The sequence below is a fragment of the Lactuca sativa genome, chromosome 9, assembly GCF_002870075.4.
Source record: "Lactuca sativa cultivar Salinas chromosome 9, Lsat_Salinas_v11, whole genome shotgun sequence".
Classification (NCBI taxonomy): Eukaryota; Viridiplantae; Streptophyta; class Magnoliopsida; order Asterales; family Asteraceae; genus Lactuca; species Lactuca sativa.
The window spans coordinates 194,141,761-194,154,681 of record NC_056631.2 but is presented as its reverse complement, the minus strand read 5'-3'; positions in this window follow the sequence as shown (position 1 = coordinate 194,154,681).

Here is a 12,921-nt window from a genome sequence, read left to right as displayed (position 1 = left end):
TTAGGCTCCAAAGCTCTTGCTCCAATTTCTGGATTTCGCCTCTCGGGCAGTATTCCTCAATCATGAGGTCCTTCAGGGGTTCCCAACCCATGTCATTCGCCACCACGAGAGTTAGCGCTTTAACGTGGCCGTTCCACCATGTCAGGGCTTTTCCTTCAAAGGTGCATGCGGCATATTTGACTTTGCTCACAGCAGGGCATGAACAAATTTCGAAGACTGATTCAGTCTTCTTGAACCATTGCGAGAGGGCAATGACTCCGCTGGTTCCATGGAAGAGCATCGGCTTACAGTTGGTGAAATCCTTGTAGGAGCACTCTCTCGAGCGCACAGGGATTTCAACAGGAATTGAGTTAACAGGGATTCCACCTCTGCTGGCATCAGTAGAGTGATACTGTGCCATGGCAGTTGCCACTGCTGCAGCTATGACAGCATTCAGGGTTGCGGTATCGATGACCGGAGGAGGAGGTGGTGGTGGAGGTGCAGGGTTATTCCTGGGAGATTTGCGAGGAGGTATCTTTCAGCTATAAGTTTATAAGGATAAACACAATGGTAAGAATCAATCGCAAGTGGGGTGAGAGTGACACATGGACTAACCAACCATAGCCCACTAGTTGAATGAGTGTTTGAGATCACGACAAGGAAGATTTATGGGAAAACACAAGCGTACATATTTTTCCTACAGATTAGATAATTGTCTACAATAATGGTATTATCGATGTAATAAGTTTCAGGGAAAATCGACCTAATAGTAGGTCTTACATCATACCATATGGAAAGTTTGACAGTTCCTAGATTCCTAATTAGAGTACTGAAAGTTAGGAATATTTTACAGACAAGTGCTACTTAGAGCACAGATACTAAAGGCTAATCCTTAACCCAAAAGATAAAGATGTACTAGACATCTCCTACCGGCGATGGGAACTCCTCGGGCGAACCCTGAGGTCTGCCACTTGATGAACCACCTCTTGAAGGTGTCGCTCATGAGCCCTCTGACGGGCTCGAAGTTCCATGACTTCAGCTCGGGAGGCAGCCGACTGTTGCTGTAGGGTTTCATTGGTTCTCCTGGTCTGTTCCATGTCTTCTTCAAGACGGTAAATGCGGATTGTGTTGACACCAGAGTTGGCATCAATCTCCATGACCCGGTCCATGGCTGCTTGTCCTTGCTCAGCATTACGAGCTATTCTGTGGATAATGACGGGTAGAGCTCGGTCAGCAAAACCACCTTCGCTGATGTTGTAAAAGCTTCGGTCCCCAAAGTATGGTAAGGGTTGACCCTGTTCATCACTCCAGCGATTCAAGTTGGTTGCCCACAAGGGAGTGGGACCTGGGAAAGCTGGTTGATGGTTGTTGTTCAGGGCTTGACCTACTGGTGGTAGGTTCTTGACTTCAGGCTCAGAGTCGGATCCATCAGAAAAGCCTTCTTTGAGGTGATCATCCAAAGGGATTGGATGCTCATCTTCGGGCTCTTCTTCGATCCACCCGGCATTGCCTTCATTTGGAAAGTACGAGCCGCTGTGATGGAATTCAGCCATTTAAATCTACGCGAGAAGAGGGGTATAAGAATATAGTATATATGTAGCTAGTAGCACAAAATACACATATAGTATTTTAAGTTTAGGTTCTACTGATCTCCTTGTGGTATTGTTGGTAAGTTTTTAGACATGTTAACATATCACAACCATTCTAGGGCATATGCTAATCATTCCTCGGACCAGCATAGTTGATCAGGCTATGCCATTCCCAGGACTGACCATACATCCCCGAGAGCACTTGTGATATTTAACAATCGTAATACTTTTGTTCTTGTCATTGTGACACTAATTTTAGTATGAATGCAGACTAGTATACTTAATTAAATATTTTAATATTTAAAGTATAGACTCTTGGTCAGAGTGTTTTAATCCCAAATAGGTTTATAGTTAGTATATCTTTTATGGGTTGATATACTCAATTCACTATAAACAATGCTCTGATACCAATCTGTCACACCCCAAAACCAAGAACGGCGGAAACGTTCTGGGGCGGAGGACGTCATGTAAAGTATCACAACACAATATAACAGTAAATAAGCAAACAACATCATCCATTGCATTAAATATATATTTTTAATACAAGTGTGTTCTGTACAGTTATAGACCCCAAAAGTAAATCAAAATAATTAGATGAGTCTGGAATGCGCTCCATCTTCTCAAAAGCTGGCCTCAGTACCTGTCTACTGTCGACCTGAGAATACAAGTTATTTTGAAAGAGTTTATCAGCATTAAGCAGGTGAATTCATAAGTATTTTAGTGTCGGTGTTTGTTATCAAAACGTTTAAACATGTCTTAAGTATAAGTTTGTAAAATGTATGTAGCCTTCTACCAAGGCTTAACTGTTTCGTATGTTCGTTTGTTGTAAAAGTGTGTAATTCCCCAAGTGTAACTATCATTAACAAAATATAGTTTGTACATTAATGTTTAAGTGAAATAATCACTAAATATATGAAAAGGGTAAATTATTATAGTACTGTAGTGTTGTATTATAGGAACTACTGCTGCACTAACTATCTTAAACCGGATTTATATTAAGGCATCATGTGATTAATTGTACCATACTATCGACTGGATAAACAACGATAAATGTAGGTCGTAAAAAGAAATGATGTTTGGCACCCGCAGACATGCAGGTCCGGCTGTAGCTAGCAGCAAGGTGTAGGATAGTCAATCTAGTATAGATCTATACGCAAACTCACGCTCTCCCTTCAAGAGACTCTGGCTACAATTCGGGCCATGACATTTAAGTCATGCTCCGATTCATATCACAATAATTAACGTATTCATTTATATGTAATGTAATGAACCATTCTAGTATAGTTGTATATATTCTCTTTCTAGTATAGTTGTATATGTTCTCCTTCTAGTATAGTTGTATATGTTCTCTTTCTAGTATAGTTGTATATGTTCTCTCTCTAGTATAGTTGTATATGTTCTCCTTCTAGTATAGTTGTATATGTTCTCTTAGTAATAAGTGTTTACTCATGAATGAACTGACTCATTGATCTAGCAATAGTATAAGTATGATCCTTTGCTACCCCGATGGTAGCCTACTAATGATATAACTAGTACACATGAATATGGAAGCACTTTTATGTCTATATAGGTACACATGATATATAATCAATATTTAAACGACCTTCGGACGAGTACCCGATATCATATCAGACCACATCCAAATCGAGGAAAAGGAAACAAGGTGGATAGCCTTCTTAAGTCTTTTAAACATTACTTATATAACTATACATATACGGGCATGCAATTTATAATAAGTGTAACAAAGTTTAAGTAAAAGTATTTGATAAGTAAAACAGTTTGTAAAACAGTTTGAAGTAAAACAGTTTGATAAGCAGTTTTAACAGTAATAAAATCATTGGTTTTGTAGTTATTAATCACATGTGATTGATATAATAACCATAAATATTCAACTTGCATTCCCCCCATAAAAGGATTTAAAAAATTTAAAATTATTTCAAAGGTTAATTAAAGGGGGTGTGAACTCACCTGTGGTGAGTGAATTGGATTGAAGGGTCGGATACTGTGCTAGGTGGCAAACGAAGACTTGTACACACCCACGAGCCTAGTTATCATATAATGAGCATATATAATACTAATTTGCCAAATAATAACTAATAAATTAAGTTGGGACACTCTAGAACACGAAAACACTTTGTGTAAGTGTTATAAGTCCTAAAGGTTGCATCTAAGTTGTTGTGGGACAAGGCTAAAGGGGTTTGGGGTTCCAAAAGACCTTATATATGTGTTTACTCTTTATTAAACCCCATACAAGGAGTTTACGGTCGTAAACCCTTGTGTTTACGGCCGTGAACTCCCAAGCTTGGTGTTATTTTGTTTTTTGAGGTTCTAAATGATCCTTAGAAGCATTCCAACTTGGTGGATTAATTCTTGGAAGGGTTTAGGGCACTAATAACCTCCTTTGAGGAGTTTACGGCCCTGAGACCATATCCCTTGGAGATTACGGCCGTAATCTCCCTTGGGAGGATGTTGGTGGTGTTTTCAAGTCCCTAAATTAACTAGGAACTAAACTAGGCTTTTGTACTAGGCTTTAGAAGAGTTTATGGCACCATTATTTGGAGTTCACGGCCCTGGAACTTCTTGAGCCATGAACACCTTACTCTTGGTGCTCTAATGGTGTTTTCTAGTCCTAATCTCATTAGGGTACATGTCTAAATTCAAGCCTAAGCCTTAGGAAGAGTTTGTGGCATCAAAACACCCCTAACTTGAGTTTTCGGCCCATGAACCATTTGGTCAAGTGTTTGCGGCCATGAACACCCGTAGGTGTTGGTATTTTGATTGTTTTGGGTCCTAGAAACATCAAGGTAGTGTGCTATGCTAGTCTCTTGGATCAATGAAGGCATTTAGGGCATTTTGGCAACCTAAAATGGAGTTCACGGCCCAAGAACTTCCTTGGCCGTGAACTCACTTCTAGCCATTGTTTCTAAATGATTTGGTGGTCTAAACATGTTTTAGTGGCTTCTAGTTTGAGTTCCAAGGCTTTGAGGGACATTGGGCATTCTTTTGGTCCTTAAAATGGAGTTTACTCTCCAAGTGTTCTTGGGCGATAAACTCCCAAATCTTGGGGTTTTGATTCGATTTTGATGTTATAAAACATAATCTAAGCTATATAATACAACTAGATAGAAGTACTCACGATTTGGGATAAAAATCCGAAGATCCGTGAGAGAGAATTTGGCTTTTCTCTAGTTGTAAACGTAATTAATGAACGAATAGGGTTCAGATTTCTATATATAGTCCTGGGATTTTTGGCAGAAAATATTTTATTCCCAGAATGAACTCTAATATCATAGAGTATTGGAATAACAGTGTTGCACAAAACCCAAGTGCATCCACTCTCCTGATATCTCCTTAAATGTAAACCCTGAATTACTCAAACTTATTCGGAAAAGTCTGAAATTCACTGTAACTGGTCTAACTTCTATTTACTTGATAACGTTCGTACAGAATGGAAATTTCAGGTCGTCACAATACACGCCTCAACTTTCTTTTCTTCTCAACATACATCGACGGCAGTTCTTTCTTCCACCCTTCCTCTTCCAGCCCCGATCACGTCTGACACCGCTGCTTTGCATGTGTCGGCTTTGCCTCTGGCTTCGACAGTTCGCCTCTAGCATCTTCTGCACGTATTTTTTTCCTTTTCTCTTTGTCTTTAGTTTGAGTTAAATCATTGAAAATTCAGTATGATAGTTGTTTCCCCTAAAAATCGAGCACAAAGTTACGCTCGTTTTCTTTTTCTAAATGCAGATGTTGTTTGAAAATCGGGTTTAAGAGATTTTTTTATGAAATCGGAGGAATATCTTCATGTTGAAATCAGATGCTTGTTTTTTTCTTCTGAAATTAGATGCAACAATCTGGTGATGCGTAGTGACAACTTCCATGTGATAATAAACACAGTGGAGTGATGTTGATGCAAATTTCAAAGTAGTCGATTGTTCGGTTCTAAGTGACAGTTTCTTCTTTTTTTCACCTAAAACATGATATTAAGGGCTAAACAATTGCTAATTTCCAATCCTATATGTTTTTTGATTGATTGAATTAGTAGTTCTTATGGAGAATTTGTAGTTGACAATTGACATACATTTTTTCTGATGCATGAGTTAATCAATTTATGATGATTTCAATTTTTGGAGCATTTGGAATGATGTTTTGATTGTTAATTGATTTTTTCCCATAAGACTTATGTTTTTTAGGGGATTCAGATTAATTTTGATGATGTTTTGAGTTGTTTGGTATATCTTGTTAGTAACACAAGTTTATGGGTAGGTGACGATTGATTCTATATTAACAAGTTGTGTAACAAGCGGTGTTCTATTTTTAGCCATATATATATATATATATATATATATATATATATATATATATATATATATATATATATATATATATATATATATATATTCATAAATATTCAAGAAGTTGGTCTCTTTTTTTATACACAAAAAAAAATTGAATTCGGAAAAAAAAATTATAGAAGGGTAAAACGGTTATTTTTATAAGTCAGACAACAATTTAGAGGTTTCAACCATGTTTACTTATAATGACCATAAATTACTTATAATCATTTTTTTTATCATTTATTTTTATTTTTTATTTTGTTGACACATAAAAACAATTAGAGTATGACTTATAAACTACTAAAACTTATATTTTTCTGCTTTGTCTTGGACATTGTATACTTTTAGACGCACATAATAACCTAAACCGTCTCCATAAAAATCTTTATAGTACAAGGTTTTTTTCCCTTTAGCAGCTACGAAATTGATTTTAGTAGAAAATTTCCGTAGCAACCTAACTATGAATTATAACTCCTTACCAAAATTGCTACAAAATTTAATTTCGTAACAACTTCTTTTGACTTTTTTTCATAACAAAAAAAACAACGGAAATAAAATTTTGTTGCATAATTTCATTGAAAAATAGCTATGAATGTTAATTCCATAGCAAAACAACTATGAAATTTTATTCCGTTGAAATTTTTCATTGCAGATTAACCACGATATTTGACTTCGTAGAAAAATTACAACGGAAAGTATTTTCGATAAAAAATTTGTTGCAAATTTGCTACGAATGGTTTTTCCCTAGATTTTTCGGTAGCAATATACCAATGGATTTCGATTCGGTAACAATTTCCGTAGCAATTCCCATCTTTGCTAAAGAAAATTAATTTTGTAGATAATGTGGTAGCAAATTAGCTATGGAACGACATTCCATAGTTTGATCCATTGCAGAATAACAACGAAAATACGTTCTATAACGCCTTCCCTAGCAAAATCGTGTTTTTCTTGTAGTGATATAACATACAACTAGGAGATACGGGTCTCACCCACACTCAAGGAGATATGGCCCCCCACCCACACTCGACTAACTATGAGATACAGGCCTCACCCACACTCAATTATCTCAGAGATACGAGCCTCGCCGACACTCTGCTAACTAGGAGGTATGGGCCTCACCCATGCTCCGCTATCCAAGAGATATCGACCCCCGTCCACACTCAGATAATTGAGTATCACATACATAAACATACTCAGATAATACTAAGATACGGGCCCATCCTACACTTAGATAATAATCATAAACAAGTCTAAGATACGGTCCCAACCCACACTTAGTTACTCGACATTGGTACCTTCGAACCGTTCCTACTGAAGGAAACTCACCTCGTATGCTAACTATGAAATCTCGTGTGAGGAATCCCTGACTGCTACTCCAACGGCTCCTCGACTATTATTATCATAATAATCACTTAGTCAAAAAATGAAGATCCTTTAAGGGTAAAACGACCATTTTACCCTTGGTCAAAGTCAACATTTTGGGTTGACCCATTAACTCGCCGACTCCTAGAACCCTGAAATCACATTCTAACTCGCCGAGTTCCCTAGCTACTAATAGTCGCAATTTGGGGAATCAACTCGTCGAGTCCCTTCACTAACTCATCAATTTCTACCTTAAACCAACACGGGACAATCCTGAATCAACTCGTCGAGTTCCTCTATGGACTCGACGAGTTCCTCTATCTGTTTGGGCCATCTTAACAGATTCAACCTCTACCCTTCAAATCCAAACCCCATACTTCTTCTACATATTAGAAATGCCCTTTTAAGGGTAAAGTTTCCAATTTTACCCGCTAGTAATCCTTCTTAATGGGTTTAGCTAAAACCCTAGTTCTTTAGAACATAGATCTTTATCCAAAAGTCTTATTACTCCAACCCAAAGCATGAAAATCGAGATCTAGGTCCTAGATACCAAATGAACACGTAACTCTCAGACTTTACTTCCATGCATGGCCTTTTGGGGCTTAAAAGGCCATAGTAGCGTCTGACAGCTTGAATGGGGCTTTCATGGTCATAAAGTTTGCACATTTTTGCCATGAAACCCCTTCTAGATCCTGGATCTGAAAGGTAAGTCACGTGGGATGTCCATTTCCTAAGTATTTAGCTTCTTTGACCAAAAACCCTCATAAAGTGAAAATAAGGAGATCCAATGGACTAATAGACAAGTTAGAGACTTGATTACCAGAAAATGATGAGGACGAAAGGAAGTCTCTGGATCTACTATCTTCTCCTTGAACCTTCTGGCTTCTTCTTCTTCCTCAAGCTTCAAGAACACACAAAGATCACTCAAAATGGGTCACAAGCTCACACAAAGCTCTAGGGTTTCGTAGATCAGGGTTTGGGACTTAGAGGCTGGAAATAAGGCCATAAGGTGGGGATTAAGATGCGTAAATAGGTTACGAAACCCAGAAATTAAGATTTCACTCTAGCATACCTACTCGCCAAGTTGAGGGCTCTCAACTTGTCGAGTAGATTGTTTAAAAACCCGCGTCCAATCTCGTTTCTACTCGACGAGTCTGGGGCTCCCAACTCGTCAAGTAGCTCTACAAAAATGAATAAATTATAAATAAATGTGTACCATGAATCAGGCGTTACAATTCCATCATGTATCGTGGACCAGTGGTTGTATGATTTATTTGATTGGAACCTAATATTCAATTGATTGAAACTTTAAGGCCTCAGATCGTTGGTCTTCTTGGCATATTTTGTTGTCCTTGAATTGTTAGGAGTTGGGAGATTCAGTGACCAGCTGCTTTGGATCATGTGGCCAATAAACGCTCGTTGGGAGTGTTAGTTGTGCATCGTGATCCTCATGCTGAATTTCTGTAGTTTGAACTGTATTTCTAGCAAACTGTTTATTCAGAATTTGGTTACCAAAATTGAGTTTTGTTCAGAAACTTTGGATCATGAAGTTCATGGAAAAAGTCTCAAATGGTTTTTCAGGTGGATGTACACCTGAGCTGATGAAGAACTTGGATACCATGTGAGATTTTTAAATTTACCACTTTTACACTAGTAGGAGAAGTGGATTAATGATTATTTGTTAGGAATCTAAGTGTGTATTTTAGGTTTTGGGCTCAAATTTCTAATTAAGATTGGTTGAAGTTCACGATCAGGGTGTTTTAAATACTCATTAGGTATGGTTCGGGGATATTACTAGTTATGGACTAGGGGTACGTTTGACGGATGGATGATCATCAGTCTTAGGGTATGGTTTCTGAAGTTGGGTAGAGAAGTATAGTTGTTGCAGCTGAGTGTTTTCAAGTAATTGGTTTAATTGTTGTTCGTTATGGTGTGATAATATCTTAGTTCTAATTAGGATTCACAAAGCTCAGACGGGATCGCCTACTATGGTAGAGTAAGTGTGAGGAATGATTTCGAGGTCAAAATCTACTTCACATGGGGGAAAGTTGTAACGCCTGGATTCTTGAGATATATGTTATTTGCTGATTTGTGAGGACGAAATCTAATTCAAATGGTGGAGGAACCACCACGATGTGGTGAGGACAAATTAGCCGCATACTCATTTAAGCCACCACAGTGTGGCATTCTTTTCCCCATGGCATAACAGTCGTCATGAGTTCTAAACCCTAAACTTCAGGTCTTACACCCTATTTAAAGGAAGTAGTAGCTAGGTTTTCACCTCTTATTAGCATCCAACACCTAGAAATCTAAACCCCGTCCCTCTTTGAAGCTCGTGACTCATTTGGTGTGTTTTGTGGCCTTGGAAGGAAGAAAAAAGATCTTTTGTGCACATATCAAACAAGCTACTCATTTCTACTCCTTGTAAGCATCTTTTAGATCGTTTGTGAGTTCTCATGTATTCATCTCGATGATGTTTACCATATAAATATAGGTATTTGGTATGTTTTGGTCCATAGGTAAGTTTTGGATGGCTGAAAGATATAAAGTTTGAAACTTTATAAATCTCTAGGTGATTTAGTGTAGTTTCTGGATTGGATCTGAAGTTTGGTTGTATATTGAAGTCATGCATGAGATTTGGTTATGAACTCTCATTTTTACCTAATATAGGTTCAAGACATGCATTGAAGATGCATGTCTATAAAGCACTAACTTTCATGTCGGTTTTAGTGTCAGAAAAACTTTTGGAAAAGATGGACATTGGATTTAAAGAAAAAAGTGCTTATTGGTTAAGTTCATGTCTTGTTAAACCTAGGTTTGAGTTGACGTGGCGTCAGGTCACCACGCCCTGGTGATTATGGTCATATTGTTTTTTTCCTTTAGGGGCACGACGTGCTGAGTCAACATTCATAGTTAACGTTAAGCTTTGACTTACATTGACATTTTGTCAACCCCTAGTCTTGGAAGAAAAGCTACGGGTGTACTTTATATGGCTGAATATGTTGTTGGTAGCATATGTGTTTTCAGAAGTAGTAGTAGTTGTAGTTAATCATTGTTTGATTGGTGAATTCCTTCATTTTACTCATTAGTTGAAGGCACTAATGTCAGCCCATAGGATTATGTTTGTAGTATGATAATTGTCTTTATGACAGTTACTGCTATGCATGTATGTAGTAGTTATCTTTGTGACTCTTGTTGATATGATTATATGGATAGCTGTCGGGGCTGAAATAGAGCTAATACCATTTAAAAGAGACTAAAGGGGGTGAAATAGACCTAATACCAGTTGAAAGAGACCGAATGGGTGAAAAAGACCTAATACCGGTTGAAAGAAACAAAAGGAGGTGAAATAGACCTAGTACTGGTTGAAAGAGACCGAAGGGGGTGAAATAGACCAAGTTATGTTTTAACTATTATATATGTATGGTATGGGGTATTTTGGAGAACTCACTAATATTTGTGCTTAGGGTTTAATGCTTATGGTTTTAAGTACTTATGTTTTCAAATGAAAGATCCGACTTAATCATACTGCATCCCCTAGAGATTTATTCCGCATCAACTAATTTTTTTCTTTTAATTTGATATTTTGGATAATACTTTTACTAAGATTGACTTTTAGGGTAATGAATGAGAATTTTTGATTATTTTAAAATGAAATTTTTACTTGGAAATTTTGAGAAATTTCACGAAAGACATTTATAATCAGTTGGGTATGGATGAGGCTTAGTGATGCGCCCAAAATACCATATACCACAATACATATACATGTGTAAAAAAGTGGCTCACGATCTATCAATAGTATGCGTACTTACGGCCTACACATGATTTCGCTAACACGGGTCTATGTGTACTTATGGCCTGTACCCCATTTCATTAACACGCAGACCTATAGGCTACTGACCTCTTTTTCGTTCGACCACCATCCTTTAACTAAATCTAATATCATAACATTTATGAACATAAAGACTACATTCTAGATTATACTAATACATGCACATTTATAGTTTCTACTCTATATAAGAAAAAAGATATTATACTATTAATTCTTACTCTACTAGCTTTATATCCTAACACACATGGATATATATATATATATATATATATATATATATACATATATATATATATATATATATATATATATATATATATATATATATATATATATATATATTGTACTACATGGTATAGTAAGATAACTCAGCTGGACAATTATTCAGACGATTGGTAGCTAGTTGGGCAATTCTACTGGCGATCCCAATGGTTGATAATACGTCTAATAAGTATTAACCTATAATACTATATCTTACTTATCCCATTGAAAATATGGTATTGAAAGCTAGATCTTTCACTAATCCCATTGAATATCGAGAGTTCTATCAAATAAGGATGAACCAGGAAAGTCAATTAGGATGCATGATCATTTCGACATATAGCCTTTCTAAAATCTAACAACCAAGCCAAGGTGCCCATTATAGACACCTTTCTTGTAAGTAGACCAATCAACATTATAAATAGAATTACCGATAAATCTTACTTATGTATCCCTAACAACGAAATGAATATATATATAACTTACACTTAAAGTAGTATAAGTGTATCTTAACTTACAAAGATTTTCTAACGCAAAATCGGAAATTGCACTTGTAGAGTTTCGACTCAAGAACTTCCACTTGTCAAGATCTCAGAGACTCCAGAGCCTTGTTAGAATACCCTAAAATTTAAGGAAATTTCGAACTAAAGAACTTTTTTTCTCTAGAGGAAAGAAGGAAAAGTGTGTGGAAGTGAATGGGGGTAGTTGCCCATTTATAAGTGAAAACTTGGGTTTGCACGCCATACTCATTAAAGTGTATGTTATTCCCTTATGAAATAATGTTACTCTCACCTTGTGACACATGGCATGCTCAAACTGGTTCAACTTGGCCCCCTTCTCAAAGCACACATCTTGCCTTTATGCACATGGTACATAACATGAATCTTGTAAATTCTGTAATTTGTTCATACGAGCTCCATTTTTGACATTTTGCATATCCATGTGTAGCTATAAACGAGATATACAACTTTTATTTAGACTCCCTCAGCTAGTTCTCACTTTATTTTTTAATTTATATTTTCCTAGGATTAGATTATTAAATTCCATATAAAAATCATAACTCTCTCATACAATATGCGCTCTCGACTGTCTTCGTATCGATGGATAGGTACTGATGAGATCTTTAGCTCTCGTCTAGATTGTTTTTCCTAATAATCAACCAATCTTAATTTTGATTTCTATGTCACACACTAATGTGCTACAACTTCTAAAAATTATAACTTCCTCTTATGAAGTCAGATTTAGATGTTCTCTATATGAACGTTCTTGATTTTGTGATCATTACAAATTTCACCAAGACTATTTATCCTAAATAGTCCTTTATCAAAAACTTCTATTTACATAACTGGTCGTTTATGCTATAAGCCGAAAATGGGGTATTACATCTTTCATGGGATTTCCTCTTTGAAGTTATATAGAAGATGCGATTTAGTGATTTGTATATTAATTGGATTAGATAAACTCTTATTTCTTCCAGGGCTTCAGCGTTAGTCCATTGGGCGCCTAGTGAACAGTTTGATATTTTCAGAGGTCTTCATCAAGGAGATCATTTATCTCATTT